This window comes from Oryctolagus cuniculus, chromosome X (assembly GCF_051225735.1).
Source record: "Oryctolagus cuniculus isolate XC-2025 breed Fujian yellow rabbit chromosome X, ASM5122573v1, whole genome shotgun sequence".
Classification (NCBI taxonomy): Eukaryota; Metazoa; Chordata; class Mammalia; order Lagomorpha; family Leporidae; genus Oryctolagus; species Oryctolagus cuniculus.
The window spans coordinates 104,639,280-104,657,675 of NC_142888.1; the positions used below are offsets into that span (position 1 = coordinate 104,639,280).

Sequence of the window (18,396 nt, forward strand, 5' to 3'; positions counted from 1 at the left end):
TAGAATACTGAATGCATTACATAAACAAATGTAGTGTACATTTATCTCTTTAAATTGTGATTAATTACAGTTTGTCACATAAATTCACTGAAAACATCCTTTTAAACTTTTCCTAGTATTACTTGCTAAAATTTTCATCCTAGAACTTTTCTGTGTACAGTTGCAATGTTATAGAATGATATAGCAGTTTGTGAAGTGGACTAGGTAAAATATGATTGAAAATACCTTCTCTATTTATGGCCTATTTTGTGTAATTAAATGTCTGTAGATTAAGTAAATTAACAGTAGGCCTAATAGTATATATTTATAAAAATGACTTATTGATTTATTTGAGAGGAAGAGAGAGTTTTCCCATGTGGTGGTTCACTCTTCAAATATCCACAATGGTTGGGGGTGGGTCAGGACCAAAATCAGGAATCAGGAACACATGGAGGTCTCCCAGTGATCAGCAAGACCTCAATTACTGGAACAATTTCCCACTGCTTTCTATGGTCTGCATTAGCCGGAAACAGGTGTCGGTAGCTAGAGCTAAGGATGAAACCCACGTACACCAATGTGGGATGCAGGCATCTAACAGCTATGCAAAATGTCTGATCTTAATAGGATATATTTTAAGTACTAAGAGAGATATTCTCAATTTTGAGAGTCAATTATTACTTCTCTTACATGAAAAGCCCCGGTTAATCCAGAATGAAACTCTAATTTGTAATACCAACATTCAAGTGACTAATTACATTTAATTGCTGAACTCATGCAGACTTTTGAACCCTAAAGTCAAAATTTAATGATACCGAAAGGGCGAAAACTTAATCCAATTATGGTATTTACTAGTTGTACTAAGGAAAAGGTCTGCAGATATTCACTTTAAATATATATCTCAGATTACCACATACAGACAACTTTTTATTAAAATATCCATTAATTATTGTCTATTTGTGCTATTATATTTTCATTCTGATTATGGATAAGAATTATTTCTTACTAAATACTGTGGGGACTTTAACAATTATCAATTTTATTTATCAAATATTTTCATTATTTTGTGAAAGAAACCTTTCAGACAATCTAAAATACTCAAACTGGATGATTTCACTACCCACTATTTGATTCTATTTCTCCATCTTTCATTCCTATCTGTTTCACCGTGTACATAGAAAAGCATTGTTTATAGGGACAAAAATAACCTTTATCAAATTCATACTTATTTTTACATAAGTAAATAAAACTAAAACTTGCCATTCATTGAATATTTTAGAGTAGAAAATTTAAAAATAATTAAGTTGCTTAATTATTCCAATAATAAAAGCTTATTTATTGGTAATTAATAATGAATTAAGTTTCACTGAAATATGAATATATCAATAAATATATTAAAACATTATAATTAAAACATTGCTAATAAAGGCCAATTGCTTCTAAGTCTGATTCTATCCCATTCAAGAACTAGTAATAACCACATACAGCAAAATATTAATAACTCTTTCCTGTGAGTTAGTGACACTTATTGTAATCTGATAAAGTTTAAATATGATTTGGCCGCCAAATTCATTTCAACCCCAAAGTCATACATTAATGATACTAAAAAAGGGGAAACCCAGTCAGATTATAGTGTTTAGTACTTGGGCCAAACAAGAGGTCTATAGGTAGTTGGGGTCAATCTGTTGGAAGTAGTTCTTACGGGAGAATTGAAAATAAAAGCGTGAGCCTCTCTTTCCACTTCCTTGGCCTTTCATTTAATCTTTCCTCCACAAACACTCCACCATTGCCATCCACTACCATCTCAGAGGCCAAATATTGGTTCCGCCCATCTTTCACTTCACCCTCCAAAACTGTGAGCTAAATAGCACTTTTCTCATTGTAAAATTAGTCACCTCGTGTATTTCATTATAGTGATGAAAAAGTAATACATAATCCCACAGCTCTGTAACATGATTCTGATTGTGTGGTCTGATCAGAATCATATATACAAATGGATAGAATCAATATCCAGTGTGTTTACAAATTGTAGTTACTTACCTTTCTTATAGCTTCATCTTTATTATGATCTTTTCTAACATTGTTTAACTCTAAATGTTGAGCATGGAATCAATCCAATAAAAGCTATTTATGGTAATCATATTCCTCCATACAACTAATCAATATTGCTGAGACCACTTTCTTAGACTGAACTTGAAATACACTGAAAATAATTGTATGAGTAGAGTAAAATAATTAATACATTGGGAAATACTGATATACCTCTAGAATTTGCTGGGATAGCATCTGAAAAATTTATATCTCTAAAATCCTCTACTCACATTATGCCTTTCAAATAAATAAACAAATCTTTTAAAAAGCATTAAAAATCATTGGCAACATAAAGGCATTTAGACTTTCTCTTATGTTATATTCTAGTAGCTTTATAGTTTGGTATTTTGCATTTAAATATCTGATCCATTTTGAGTAAATTTTTAAAGATTTATTTATTTATTTGAAAGACAGGGTTACAGGAAGAGGGGGAGAGACAGAGGGAGTGTGAAAGTGAGAGTGAGCAAGAGCAAGAGCAAGAGCAAGAGAGAGAGGATGAGATTATCTTCCATCTGCTGGTACACTCTCCAGACTATAACAGCCAGTGATGATGGGACAGGCCAAAGACAGGAGCCAGGAGCTTCTACCAGGTCTCCCATGTGGATAGGAGGGGCTCAAGCACTCATGCCATCTTTTGCTGCTTTTCTGAGACTATTAGTAGAGAGCTGGATGGAAGTGGAGCAGCCAAGACATGAACTGGTGCCCATATGGGCTGATGACATTGCAAGTAGCGGTTATATCCACTATGCCACAACACTGGCCCCAATAAATGTTTCATTTATAATCCTGTGATTCTTAAAGTTTTTCTTTCATAATATTCACTTGAGGAGGCTGTGTTAGATGTAGTTTCCAACATCCAAAATCAAAGATTGAGGTTGAGAGCTGGAAAGATTTACTGATATCAAGTTATCAACATGGTTTTGATGCTTTTTAACTGAGGCTCATAATTTCATTAAATATGTATATTTTTAAATCTGCAAGCAATTGGGGAAATGATCATTGCACTCAATTTATTTAAAAAAACAGGAAGTTTTTAAATTGCTGTATATTTGCAAATGGGAATAAGAGAATAAATTTCAATTACCATGATACTCTGCCTCACATTTTGGTCAGACATTCTGCACTTTCTTAGTAGAGAATAAGTAAGTGGATAGGTATTCTGTAAGGCATGGAAAATACTGGAGAAACAGCCCCAGGAGCAGTAACTGAGGAATATTTTACTCTGTTGGGTAAAATATATCACACACTAATATATGGTAATAGAATTTTGTGCTCTAGGCATGCACTAAGTAATGAGTAACAGGTTAAGATAGAGTATCTAACCATCACAATGGGTAATTACATCACAATAATGAAAAATTTTGGGCAAGCAATACCTCACAACTTCTACGTAGGCAGTGGATATTAAGTTAGATATAGTATATGGCAAAAGGGTCTCGGACTTATGAAAAGACCAAGGGCTAGACAAAGTGCTAGTAAATATAGTATTATAAACGCATTCAAATATATATCATCGTGTTCATTACAAGAACTTGCCAGGATCGGTGCTGTGGCATAGCAGGTAAGGCTGCCGTCTGCAGTGCTAGCATCCCATATGGACACCAATTCGAGTCCCAGCTGCTCCACTTCTGATCCAGCTCTCTGCTATGGCCTGGGAGAGCAGTGGAAGATGGCCCAAGTCCTTGAGTCACTGCACCCACGAGGGAGACCCGGAAGAAGCTCCTGGCTTCGGATCAGCACAGCTTCAGCCATTGCAGCCAGTTGGGGTATGAACCAGTGGATGGAAGACCTTGCTCTCTCTCTGCCTCTCCTTCTTTCTCTGTGTAACTCTGACTTTCAAATAAAAACTAAAACTTTAAAAGAAATAAAAAAAAGAAGTTGCCACAGATGTGATGAGCCATTCTTAAGTGTATTCACATTTCTGAAGGATCTGCATCAGTACATTGAAGATTAATTTTCTCCTTTCTATAAGCATCTATTTTATGAAATTATTATTATTATTATGAAATTCAGTAGTAAAAGCAGTATCCATTTACTTAATAGGTCAAGACAGTACATTGTAAAGTCCAAATTGCAGAAGAAATATTCATATTTCTTCACCAGAATGGATCACAACTAACCCAGAACAAACAACAAAAAATGTTGTTTTCCTCTTTACCTTTTTCTCTAATTCTGTTTCTCCTCTTGATATTTTTGGCTATTCTTTCTTGGTCACTCACTTTCCTTTTTGTCTTCACCTCCGTACTCATATCTGCATGTGGTATTCATTCTCATTAAATTTCTTTTGTAAACTGAGATTTCCTATTTTGACAAAGCTTCTTTACTGTGCGTTAATTTTCTATTGCTTCATAGGAAATTATCACAAACAGTACATTAAAAAAATATACATTCTTTATCTTAACTGTTCCCATGGGTAGAAATCTAGGTACGGTTTAACGGAATTCTCTGCTCAGGAATGTACCAAAGTGAAATCAAGGTTTTGGCTAGAGCTGGGTTCTCAACCAAAGTTCGAGTTTTTCTTCCAAGCACACAGAGTTGTTAGCAAAACCCATGTTGCCCAACTTTATAAGTCGCAGAGGTTTTATTTTCAGTCAATAGATTTCAGACCCTTCTAAAGCATCATTTTTGGGGGAGAATTTTTTAGTTTTATTATATTTTTATTAATACATAATTATATCTATTTATATATACATATATACATCGTGGATGTTAAAACTAAGGTAATTAGCATATCCATCACCTCAGACATTTATTATTTCTTTGTGGTAAAATATTAGAAATCCTCTCTTCAAGCTATCTTGAAATGCACAATACATTATAAATAGGCTTTTGCAAAACTTTAGAGCTACCCAGGATTAGCTTATTTTTGTTCACTTCAAAGTCAACTTGTTAGTATCTAATTGAGGGAATAATATCAAATTATATTCACAAATTGCACCCACCTTCCAGGTCTAAGAATTACATAGGTCACATATAGCAGAGGACAGGGAGATTAAAGGTCATTTTAGAATTCTACCTAGCACAAATTATTTTAAGTAATTACTCTTTCAGGTAGAGGGGAGCTCATAGGACACTCCAACCTGATTCTTAGAAGAGCTCAGCTCATCTTGTCTTCCCAGGTAACATGCAGGAACTGGGCAGCGTAGGCCTCCACTGGGAATCCAGAAATCTAACTACATGTGAAAGTGTAAAATTTCCATAATATGATTTAAAATGTCTCAGTCCTAACAATCACATAAAAATCTCCTTATATCTTATTTCAACCAGTGACAGGAACAGGAAATTTGTGTCTGATTATTATAAAGACAGTATCACCACCAACAATGCTAGGCCATGCTAGGATTTTGATTCTGCACATATCAATTTCACCTTGATTCCACATTTTATCTAGAATAGTTCATTGTCTTGAATTTTAACATTTAGTTGATAAGACACTCATTTGATTTTATTTTTGAGGAGAAACCTCTATTAATCATTATTTCATTATATTTCTCTATCTTTCATTCTCCAGTGGCCTTTGAAAATAAAAAAGGTATTTTTAAGTATCTATGATGTGTTTTTGTGGATTTTGTAGCTACCTTTAATCATATTTGCATATTCATCTGAAATAAATAAGTTTTTAATTGCTTTAATTGCATAAATTAAGAAGCCAAATTGGTAGCAAGTTTTACTCCATAAAAAACTTATTTTGCATATATTAACTCAAGGTAATAGAGAGCCGTTGTAATTACAGAAGATTGGAGTTCATGAGTTGTTCTGGCTCATCATTCTTCAAATTAAATTGACATTTATTTGTCATAGAGAAATGATATAAGGTTATTTTCTGTGATTTTTGGTCAGAAATCATAGATTATAGGAGATACTTGTTAGGGCATCTACATTGCCGTCTCCATGTACATCTGTAGTTTTTTACTTTGAGCACAACTATGGGGGGGGGAATGTCTCAACAAATACGCAAAATACAATATAGTTACAGTATCTTTATTTGAAAATGATCTCACATTAGTTTACTTATGATGCAATCATATTTTGTCCTATGCCATGCTTCAGTTTTGTGGTAATTTATGAGTTAAATTCCAAATTTTCTTTCAACAACATTGACAACTAAATTTTAAAATATAATAAGGCAGTTTAATTTTAAAGCCAGGTGGGAAATTTGTTTGGCAACACTGTTGTTTTATCAAACTATTCTCCACAGAAAGCAATGACAAACACACTACAGTATGGGTTTACTATTGAAATCATCCTCAGTAAGTGATTCTTGATTCTTGTAATGGTAATTTACTGAGCAGATATATAGCAAAATGTATTTTACATATATAATTTTTAAACCTTTAAAGAACTCTGCAAATGTGCTATTACTATTCCAGTTTTAAATTAATTTTCTTAATGTCAAGGCTCTGGAAAGTACAAAAACCAGGATTCAGACTTATATTTATTAAACCTCATGTCCTTGATGCATTCTACTACCTACACTTTTTCTCTTTAATTAGTCATTTGCTTATATACACATCATTCCTCTAACATTATTAAAGCATAATGCCTAATATTCCACTTTTCTTGAATATAATGGGCAGGGGAACAAAGAGGTCATTGAGTTATTTTGCTTGCTCAAAAGACAGGAGCCACCAGAGTGTTATCACTTCCACAGCCTACCCAATTTTCCACCATTGTTCAGTTCCTAATATCAATTCTGAAGCTTTCAAGTAAAAATAATCTTTCAGGCAGGTTTCTTGTTACAGTGTCAAATATTATTTTTTCTCATCACCTTGGGCTGAAAGCAAATGTGTATGGAGTATAAATCATCTAAACACAGGAATCATTGACTGAGTTTTCATTTTTAGCTACAGTTTGTATTTAGTATATTTCAGTTTTATTTTGCAAGTTTGCTTACAAAGAAGAAAGTTTACAGGAATAATCTGAGTAGTAGAGAAACTCTTTTGATATCCAGCATAGCCATTGATGAAAGTGTTCAGTTTAAATGGATACCTCCATGGCACTTTAATGGTATCATATAGAAATACTATTTGTAATGAAATTTTAATTTTAAAATGTAATAATTCTTCACTAAGAATTCCTCAAATGAACTTCATTTAAAATATTCTGCTTTTAACCAAATTTACTTAAATTGTGTGAAGTAGAGCTATATTTATTCACAACTGTCAAGCTGACAATTATTACATTGTTGCATATTTATCATTGCCCTAAAGAGACTTAGATGAATGTACTCTAGATATACTTCAAGTCAGTAATAAATATATACTGTTCTTTCTGCCCTTCTTTCTCCCTCACAATTCTACTCTCCACTCAATTCCTTCTTCACGCCTTTTCTTCACCCTCTTCTCTCTTTCCAAAATGGAATAATGAGTCTTTTCAACTTTTGATTGATTGGCTTATTACATTTCAACACTCGATTTGGAAGGCAAGATTCTATCTACACATGAAGAATTTGAAGCATTAACAACAAGGAAAGATATTATCTGCTGACTGATCCATTTTGCTGGAAAGGGTAGGATGGTGGGAAGCAGTAAGCTTGTGGCTGAAGCAAACCACTCAGAAAACAAGGTATAGAGTTCAATCTGATACAATTCTGTATTAGTTATTTTGGGTTTGGCATGCAGGAGTGGTTTGAACTGTAGAGAACCTCCCCTTTTCTTTGCATTCTCAGCCAGCAACCAGTGAGCTGTAGCACCCAGAGGCCATATTCTGAAAATGACTAATAGGAAAGGATTTCGAAATTCTGAAAATATTTCTGGACACAGAATATGTGATATCTGTGAGAAAACTTAAAGTCCTGTTGACTTTCCAAAACTTCAAGTAAAATACAAGTAGTGCATTATGAAGTGTTAAAAAAAAAAAAAACACACACAAAAAAAAACCCTTCCGGTAGAAAATCTACTATATGTGCGATAGCATTCAAAATGCTTGAGAGACAATTTGTAAAAGAATCCATACATACTCACTTTGTTGCAAAAAGTGTTAAACCAACATTTATGGAACACATTACTTGGATTCTCTGACCTTGAGAAATAGAATTCCTAATACTTAAGGGAAAATTGGAAAATGGTTGTTTTTCATTACCTTCTGGGTTTTTTGTCCTTTTATCTGTGCCACGCTTTCCATCTTCTCCAAAATCCACTATAGGAATCCTGTAAATAAACATCTTCAAATTTGCATTGGGACACCTGGAAGTGTGAAGATGCATGTGAGTATATGCTAATTACATTTTAGCGCTGGATCTTTACCAGGAGTGCAAGATCAGAATATAACCATGCAAGGTTTTTCAAAATACCCATGTTTGGGCCCCAGCTCAGGTTTAATGAATCACACTGCCCAAAATTTATGTATATATGTACTTTTAAATAAATCACTCAGCGCTGACACTGGCAGTTAATTTCCACTTAAAAAAAGAAAGAGTGACAATGTTGGTAATTTACAAAAAGAGATATGTCTTTTATATTTCTTGAGTCTGTGTGGCAGATTGTTTTCTTAGATAGAAGTACAGTACAGTAATGAGTCTTAGAATATACACTTTCTGGGGTCTTAGAATATATACATTCTTGGTGGGGGCAGGAGGCAGTGGGGAAGATGGAGTGTACCAGTGCCTCCCACTGGAGTACCTGCAGATCCCACCGGTCAGCTGCACCTGAAGTACCACCTGTGTCCTCACTGTCACAGCCGTGCAGTTGGAGCTGATCACACCTTTTAAGTTGTACTTCAATTCTGAGTTAATTTTTCAACATTTTCAAATATGGAGGTTAATCACCAATTTTTAATTCTTTGGGTCCATTGAATTAAACTTTTTATTTAACATGATTTTTCTATATTATTACTGTTAAATGCTAGAAGGCAGCTCATTCCGAGGCCAGACAGCAGACTTTGTATTTATGTTCTTTTTTTGGTAGATTTTTAATGACTCTTTTTGCTTTCTTTATGAGCTTAGTTTTCCTGGGCCAGGCCTTCAGATAATGCTGGTCTACGCTGGAGCCAAAGGAACCCATACGTCCACATGAACCTCTTTCACCTTCTCAACTTTAAGGTCCCCTTTTTGCCCTGAGGAAAACCTGCTTATGAGGTTTTCCTTGTTGGTGGGGAACTCGATTATTGTGAACCTCTTGGGTATTGCTGATGGACACATATTTTTTCTTGGAAGATGTATTCCCCAATCAGCGTGATGGTATAAGAATCCTGAAAACATTTATTTTGAAGGCTATTCTTGATACCCCAGATGAAGATCCAAATTACAATCCCCTACTTGAAGAGCATCCAGGTGCTGGGGTGAAGGCCAGCACCATGGAGGTTAAAGCAGTGCCAATAACGACACCCAGCTGGGGAGGACTCAGCAAATCACCAATTGGGATTCTTTATACTTTTGTTGCAAAAGTATGGACATTTTTGATAGCTGTGACAGATTTTAACTCCAGAAGCACTTTATGAAATAGTACACTGACTAATCCAGAAGACATTTTCAGCAGTTTGGCAATGCTTGCTCACAACACTGATACTGAAATGGTAATCTCTTGGAGCCATAAAACTGGAGAGATAAGTATCCTGTTGCCTCGATCAAGTACATAAGTACTTAAGTTCTATGTTATAAGACAGGGCTTTTGCTCCCTTCTTCACTCTGATAGAAAGGCCATGGTGTAAATAGAATTTCCAGAAAGAACAAAAATAAAACTAAATTCCATTTCTCTCTCACTGTAAGTCTGTAAAATACACACACACACACACACACACACATTCTTTAATGTATTTTAAATATATGCTTTTCTGAATGGACATCAGTTTGCAGTTTCATTAGCAATACATAGCATTTGTTATTACTCCAAATCATTGCCAGAAATGAGTAATATGGGAATACATTTGTATTAGGCTGTTAAATGTGAACATTTTTTTTCCTTCAATGATACAGAACTACGGATACAAGACAGGAATAGATATTAAATGATCATTAAATATTTGGTAGAATCCAACTATATAATTTTTGATTCTGGGACTACTGGCTATGATATGTAAAGTGGTGGGAGATTTTTAATATCATTTCAATTTGTGTCATTATTTTTTGTGTCTTCCCATTTAACTGGTTCATTTTGTGTCTGTTTTTAAAACTTTAGATTTTTCCAGAAATACATTAGTTTCTTTTAGCTTTTCAAATATTTGTTTAAGACTGGTAGAATATTATTTTTATAGATATCTATTTTATCTCATTACCCACATTTCTGCCTGTATTTTATCTCTTTGCTTTTATTTTTCTTGATTAATTTTGCTGCCTACATATCTTTTCTACCATTCCTTTCTAAGAATTAGTTTTTGATTCTGTAAATTATTCTGAATATATAGTTGTTCTCTATTATCATTTATATCTTTGGGTTTACCTTTTTAATCATTCCATGGCTTTTTGAATTAAATGCATAGTACTTTTATTCAATCTTTCTCATTTTCTGATAAGTGTATTCAAAGCTTTAAATTTTCACTAAAGTACTGTTCTAGCTGAATACCAGAAATTTGTAATGTTTTGTCAGCGTTAAATGGTAATTTACATTACAGTTTCCTCGTTAAGCACAGTGTTATATAATAGTATTTCTTTCTTTCTGTTTGTTGCAAGATGCATTTGTGGTTTTGGGGGGGATATTTGCCTGTTATTGGTTTTTCCTTTATTTCATTATGCTCAGATCCCATTAAAGACCATTCTGTCACCTATGAAATGTGCTGTAGAAAATACTTAAGACTCAGCCAGAGTGAGGAGACATGAAAGTGGTAGTATCTTCACTTAATATCCTCACACGCATCTTAAACCTAATGTGACTAATCTCTGCCCTTGTTATTTTTCCAACTCTGCTCTTTGTAGCTTTTCCATTTCAGTTAATGATTATCTATATTCTTCTAGTCGTTAGGACAAAACTTCTTAGACATTTTGATTTATATATATTTTTTTCTCTCCACATAAGATCCCTTGGAAAATCATGTTGCCTCTATCTTTAAAACATACCCAGCATCAAAGGACCTCTTACTCTTTACTCTGCTGTTATCCTTGTTCAATGATTCTCCCAACTTAGGGTGATTTGGTCGTCAGAGAATATTTGATACTTTCTTGGTAGTTACAACCAGTGGCAAGGTATTGCTGGCCTCTCGTGAGTAGAGGTCAGTGATATTGGTAAATAATCCACTAATGTGTCTAGTGATTTGCCTCCTCAAGACATACACAACAGATCACATGTCCCCAAATGCTAATAATGTCAAGGCTGAGAGACATCCCTGAGCCAAATAACTAGTGTTGCTCACCTGAGTTATTTCAAAATCTTTCTTATTGCCCTCCAGTTTCCTACCTTATCTCATCACAGTCTGTATTTTCCACACCAGCAAGAGAGCTTGTTTTTAAAATTGGCATATCATTCATTCTGTCTTTGTAGCCCTCCAAAGACTCCCCATGTCTTTGAAAGTAAAGGCTAAAGTCCTCACATTGGCCAGAAAGGTTATACACAGTCTTTCTGACTCACCATTGTCTGGTTGACATCATGTCTTACTGTTCTTGCCCTTACTCACTATGCAAAAGTTGCATCTCCACCTTGCTAATGCTTGAATGCATGCCAAACTGCCATATTTGCTCAGCCTAGAAAAATGCTCTTCTCTCAAAAAAAATCAATGACTCTCCTTCACCTATAAGTCTTTACTCAGATATTACCATCCACAGAGACCCTACCCTGATCACCTTTCTTAAATTTTCATGTATCTTCTGCAACTCCCTGTCTCCTCAGTTTTATATTTTTCTGTATTACATATGAGTGTTTTTCATTTGCTTAACATATGGCTTGATTCTTTCTACTTTAATTCATGCTTCATGGGGACTGGGATCCATTGCCATATCCTTAGCACTTAGAATACCACCTGCTATACAACATTTGTGTAATAATACTTTTTAACTGATTTATGAGCTACAAAGTTTTATTCAACCTATTATTAGTTGAGAGTCCTGTATGTTTCCAGCTGCAGTTCATGATTCCTTGTAAATACGGTTTCCTATCTTTCCACCGTGGTCTTTCAGTATATTTTTGTGTTTATTGTGAGTGCAATTTAGGAAATCATCATTGCCTATCTCTTCATTTGTTGGAGTTGAAGAAGGAATCTAAAAAAACCAAGTAGATTGTTATCACATCCATAAATGGGATTGTCTTAAATATTTTGCATATATCCAGAATCTATTATGTTTAAGATATACTAGAAATGCAATACATTTTGAATAAGTGAATAAATGAATGGATGGAATTGTAATAATAAAACTTGAATTCAGAAAATGCCTCTAACTCATTGGAACAATTGATCCTGCATATTTCTTTTTTACAGAATCATAAAGTCAATCCATTGACCTGGGACAATCGATTCATTGACCAGTGGTTAAGTAGTATCTGACAGAGTGGAAAAGCATCTAGACTATTCACCATGTTGTTATGCCATGTCTCTCAATACAGATTCACAGGAGCACTGATTTTCAGGCTATAACAGATGGGAAGAATATTCAGGAAAAATCTAACCAGATTGCATCACTGGAAGGCAACAAGTGCCTGTATCATTCTGGACTACTGTTTGTCTCATCTTTTTCCTTTAGGATCCTCAAGATCATAGGACTTCTAAAAAAAACTTGCTTCGCTCTTTCCCATGTTATTTCAATTTGTATGTAACTTCTTTAAACACATTGATGTCTTTTTTTCAAAATTTTCAAGTACACTCATCTTATGACTTTCCTATTTTCTTTTGAAGAACATGAACAATTCAGGCTTATATTTCACAAAAGTATTGAAATAGTAGAACATTTTTTGGAGCAAAACTCCTCACCAAATTAGAAAGTGGATTCTTACATAATCCACATTTAGAGTCCAAGGCAAAGTAGAACAAATGAGAGGTAAGAAATGTGTCAATTACTGTCACTGAGTAGAGAGGAAAGATTTGGAAATGATTTGAGATGGCAAAACTTTTCAAATGCTGTGCAATACTAAGCCTTATCTGCATAGAGGCCAAAGAGATATTATTTATAATTTGATTCCAAAGATTTTGAAATGACATGTGAACTGTATAAACTAAAGGAGATAAAAGATTAATGAACTCTTATGGTACTTGGTTTCTATGTAGTGCTATTGAGAAAAGGAGAGAGAAGGAGGGAGGGAGGGAGAGAGAGAGTGAATTTTATCTTTTCACGGTTACTTCCTATTATACCCTCAAATTTGGAAGGTCTGAAGTGACTATTCTTTCTCACTATATACAGCCAAGTTTTTTAAATACAATACCAAGTCATCAAATGCCAAGTTTGGATGAAAGAATTTCTTTATGCCTTCTTTTTAAGCCTTTGAAAAGAGCTTTAAATTGTTAGCAGTTTCCAAACTGCACCACTTCAAATTAAAGCAGAACCAATTAAGCTGAAATGCAGAGTTAATCCAAAAATACAATTAGCACTGCATTTGGGAAGAGGTTACATTATCAGCAAGAGGTGCTAACGAATGGCACAGTAAAATTTTATAGAGAGGGGAGATGCAGATTGGCCAGGAGGTAAACAGAATAGCATTATGAAGGTGCTGTATAAATATAAAGAGCTGTTCTGTAGCAATATTTTAATTTTAAAATATTGAAGTTGAATTACTATATTTAGGCCATTTATACACACATGCAGTACTGTACCTTTGGAAATGTAATTTACAATATGTAGGCAGCAGTTCCCTGACTTCAAGTCCAATCTGTTACAAAACAAGTTATTGCAAGTAGTAGTGATAGAAAGAAGGAGGAGGACAAGACTATATGGAGTTTCCAACTATTTGAAAAGCTCATGAGAGTATTTCAGGCATGGAAAGCCAAGACACTCTGGCAAAAGATCTCTGTGAGTGAGATCCCAGTGGAAAGAACAGGCCATCAAAGAAGGAGGTACCTTTCTCTGAAGGGAGGAGAGAACCTCCACTTTGACTATGAGCTTGTCTAAACAAGATAAGAATCAGAGAACTCAGAGGGCTTCCATAGCCTTGGAAACTCATGACTGGAGCATAGGGAGATTACTGATGCCATAGACAGGAGTGTCAATTGGTAAAGTCAACAACAGGAGTCACTGTGCACTTACTCCTCATGTAGGATCTCTATCCTTAATGTGCTGTACATTGAGATTTAATGCTATAACGAGTACTCAAACAATATATTTCACTTTGTGTTTCTATGGGGGTGCAAATTGTTGAAATCCTTACTTAATGCATACTAAACTGATCCTCTGTAAAAAAAAAAAAAAAAAAAAAAAAAAAAGAAATGATCAATTCCCAACTTGACTCTCACTGGGATTAAACATGACAATAGGTCTGCTCTGATTTCATCATCATTTTAAAAAATCATCTATTATTTTTCACTTTATGTTTCTGTGTGGGAGCAAACTGTTGAAATCCATACTTAATGTATACTAAGCTGATCTTCTGTATATTAAGATAATCGAAAATGAATCTTGATGTGAATGGAAGGGGAGAGGGAGTGGGAAAGGGGAGGGTTGTGGGTGGGAGGGACGGTACGGGGGGAAAGCCATTGTAATCCATAAGTCGTACTTTGGAAATTTATATGCATTAAATAAAAGTTTAAAAAAAAAAAAAAAAAGAAATATTTTTACATTTTTAAAAGTAAGACTCATTTCAGTTTTGGTATTTTGCAATCCAGTTGATATGAGTTGTGTGATAGAAAAATCACTGTCAAAGAACTGTCTTCTAGTTGCAGTTCTATTAGTATATAGTTATACAAACCTAAAGAAATCACTTCACCCTCTTGGCTGCTTTCCTGAACTGTAAAAAGAAAACTGTAAATCTGACTAACTTCCAGGTTCCTTTAATCTATAAAGGTATATATGTATATTTTTTTTAATTTTATGCAACTCTTTTTTAGATCCAAGGTCAAAATTTTCCTATCCAGTTTTTTTTTCATATCTTGTGGTTTATTTATTGTAATGAGAAAATATAGCATGTTAACATTATTTATAGTCACTCTAATGTGCAATAGAACCTTAGAACTTCTTACCCTCTGTAGCTATAGCCTGTTTTTTTTTTATCTTTTATTTAATGAATATAAATTTCCAAAGTACGACTCATGGGTTACAATGGCTTCCCCCCCCCAATACCGTCCGTCCCACCCACAACCCTCCCCTTTCCCACTCCCTCTCCCCTTCCATTCACATCAAGATTCATTTTCGATTATCTTAATATACAGAAGATCAGCTTAGTATACCTTAAGTAAGGATTTCAACAGTTTGCTCCCACACAGAAACATAAAGTGGAAAATAATAGATGATTTTTTAAATGATGATGAAATCAGATCAGACCTATTGTCATGTTTAATCCCAGTGAGAGTCAAGTTGGGAATTGACAATTTCTTTTTTTTTTTTTTACAGAAGATCAGTTTAGTGTACATTAAGTAAAGATTTCAATCGTTTGCACCCCCATAGAAACACAAAGTGAAATATACTGTTTGAGTACTCTTTATAGCATTAAGCCTCAATGTACAGCACATTAAGGACAGAGATCCTACATGAGGAGTAAGTGCACAGTGACTCCTGTTGTTGACTTTACAAATTGACACTCCTGTCTATGGCATCAGTAATCTCCCTATGCACCAGTCATGAGTTTCCAAGGCTATGGAAGCCCCTTGAGTTCTCCGACTCTTATCTTGTTTAGACACGGTCATAGTCAAAGTGGAGATTCTCTCCTCCCTTCAGAGAAAGGCACCTCCCTCTTTGATGACCTGTTCTTTCCACTGGGATCTCACTCACAGAGATCTTTTTGCCAGAGTGTCTTGGCTTTCCATGCCTGAAATACTCTCATGGGCTTTTCAGCCAGATCCGAGTGCCTTTAGGGCTGATTCTGAGGCCAGAGTGCTATTTAGGACATCCACCATTCTATGAGTCTGCTGAGTATCTCACTTCCCATGTTGGATCAGTTCCCCTTTATTTAGCAGGTACTAGACTTGTTTATGTGCTCCCTTTGACTCTTAGTCCTTTCATTATGATCAATTGTGAACTGAAATTGATCACTTGGAATAGTGAGATGGCATTGGCACATGCCACCTTGATGGGATTGAACTGGAATCCCCTGGTATGTTTCCAACTATACCAATTGGGGCAAGTCAGCCCGAGCATGCCCCAAATTATACATCTCTTCCCTCTCTTATTCCCACTCTTATGTTTAACAGGGATCACATTTCAGTTAATTTTCAACACTTAAGAATAACTGTGTGATAATTACAGAATTAAACCAGTCATATTAAGTAGAACAGACAAAAAAAAATACTAAGAGGGATAATGTATTATTAAGTTGTCCATTAACAGTCAGGGCTATGCTGATCAAGTCACCATTTCCCATAGTGTCCATTTCACTTCAGGAGGTTTCCTTTTTGGTGTTCAGTCAGTTGTCACCAATCAGGGAGAACATATGGTATATGTCCCTTTGGGACTGGCTTACTTCACTCAGCATGATGTGTTCCAGATTCCTCCATTTTGTTGCCAATGACTGGATTTCGTTGTTTCTTACTGCGGTATAGTATTCTAAAGAATACATATCCCATAATTTCTTTATCCAGTCTACCGTTGATGGGCATTTAGGTTGGTTCCAGGTCTTGGCTATTGTGAATTGTGCTGCAATAAACATTAGGGTGCAGACCGCTTTTTTGTTTGTCAATTTAAACTCCTTTGGGTAAATTCCAAGGAGTGGGATGGCTGGGTCGAACGGTAGGGTTATATTCAGGTTTCTGAGGAATCTCCAGACTGATTTCCATAGTGGCTTGACCAGTTTGCATTCCCACCAACAGTGGGTTAGTGTCCCTTTTTCCCCACATCCTCGCCAGCATCTGTTGTTGGTAGATTTCTGTATGTCAGCCATTCTAACTGGGGTGAGGTGGAACCTCATTGTGGTTTTGATTTGCATTTCCCTGATTGCTAGTGACCTTGAACATTTTTTCATGTGCCTGTTGGCCATTTGGATTTCCTCTTTTGAAAAATGTCTATTGAAGTCCTTGGCCCATCTCTTAAGTGGGTTGTTGGTTTTGTTTTTGTGGAGTTTCTTGATCTCTTTGTAGATTCTGGTTATTAACCCTTTATCTGTTGCATAGTTTGCAAATATTTTTTCCCATTCTGTCGGTTGTCTGTTCACTCTCCTGACTGTTTCTTTTGCAGTACAGAAACTTCTCAATTTGATGCAATCCCAATAGTTGATTTTGGCTTTGACTGCCTGTGCCTCCCGGGTCTTTTCCAGAAATTCTTTGCCTGTGCCAATATCTTGAAGGGTTTCTCCAATGTTCTCTAATAACTTAATGGTGTCAGGACGTAGATTTAGGTCTTTAATCCACGTTGAGTGGATTATTGTGTAAGGTGTAAGGTAGGGGTCTTGCTTCATGCTTCTGCACGTGGAAATCCAGTTTTCCCAGCACCATTTATTGAATAGACTGTCCTTGCTCCAGGAATTAGTTTTAGATCCTTGATCAAATATAAGTTGGCTGTAGATGTTTGGATTGATTTCTGGTGCTTCAATTCTGTTCCATTCGTCTATCCATCTGTTTCTGTACCAGTACCATGCTGTTTTGATTACAACTGCCCTGTAGTATGTCCTGAAATCTGGTATTGTGATGCCTCCAGCTTTGTTTTTGTTGTACAAGATTGCTTTAGCTATTCGAGGTCTCTTGTGCCTCCATATGAATTTCAGCATCATTTTTTCTAGATCTGAGAAGAATGTCTTTGGTATCTTGATTGGGATTGCATTGAATCTATAAATTGCTTTTGGGAGAATGGACATTTTGATGATGTTGATTCTTCCAATCCATGAGCATGGAAGATTTTTCCATTTTTTGGTATCCTCTTCTATTTCTTTCTTTAAGGTTTTGTAATTCTCATCGTAGAGATCTTTAACGTCCTTGGTTAAGTTTATTCCAAGGTATTTGATTGTTTTTGTAGCTATTGTGAATGGGATTCATCTTAGCACTTCTTTCTCAGTCATGGCATTGCTTGTGTATACAAAGGCTGTTGATTTTTGTGCATTGATTTTATATCCTGCCACTTTTCCAAACTCCTGTATGAGTTCCAATAGTCTCTTAGTAGAGTTCTTCGGATCCTCTAAGTACAGAATCATATCGTCTGCAAAGAGGGATAGTTTGACTTCTTCCTTCTTGATTTGTATTCCTTTAATTTCTTTTTCTTGTCTGATGGCTCTGGCTAAAACTTCCAGAACTATGTTAAATAGCAGTGGTGAGAGTAGGCATCCCTGCCTGGTGCCAGATTTCAGTGGAAATGCTTCCAACTTTTCCCCATTCAATAGGATGCTGGCTGTGGGTTTTTTA

The 18,396-nt window shown here is 35.2% G+C and overlaps 1 pseudogene; it reads left to right on the forward strand.

The window, feature by feature from the left end:
- Positions 1–8,879: 8,879 nt before the first annotated feature.
- LOC100358297 (derlin-2 pseudogene) lies at positions 8,880–9,371 on the forward strand (annotated as a pseudogene).
- The last annotated feature ends 9,025 nt before the right edge of the window (positions 9,372–18,396 follow it).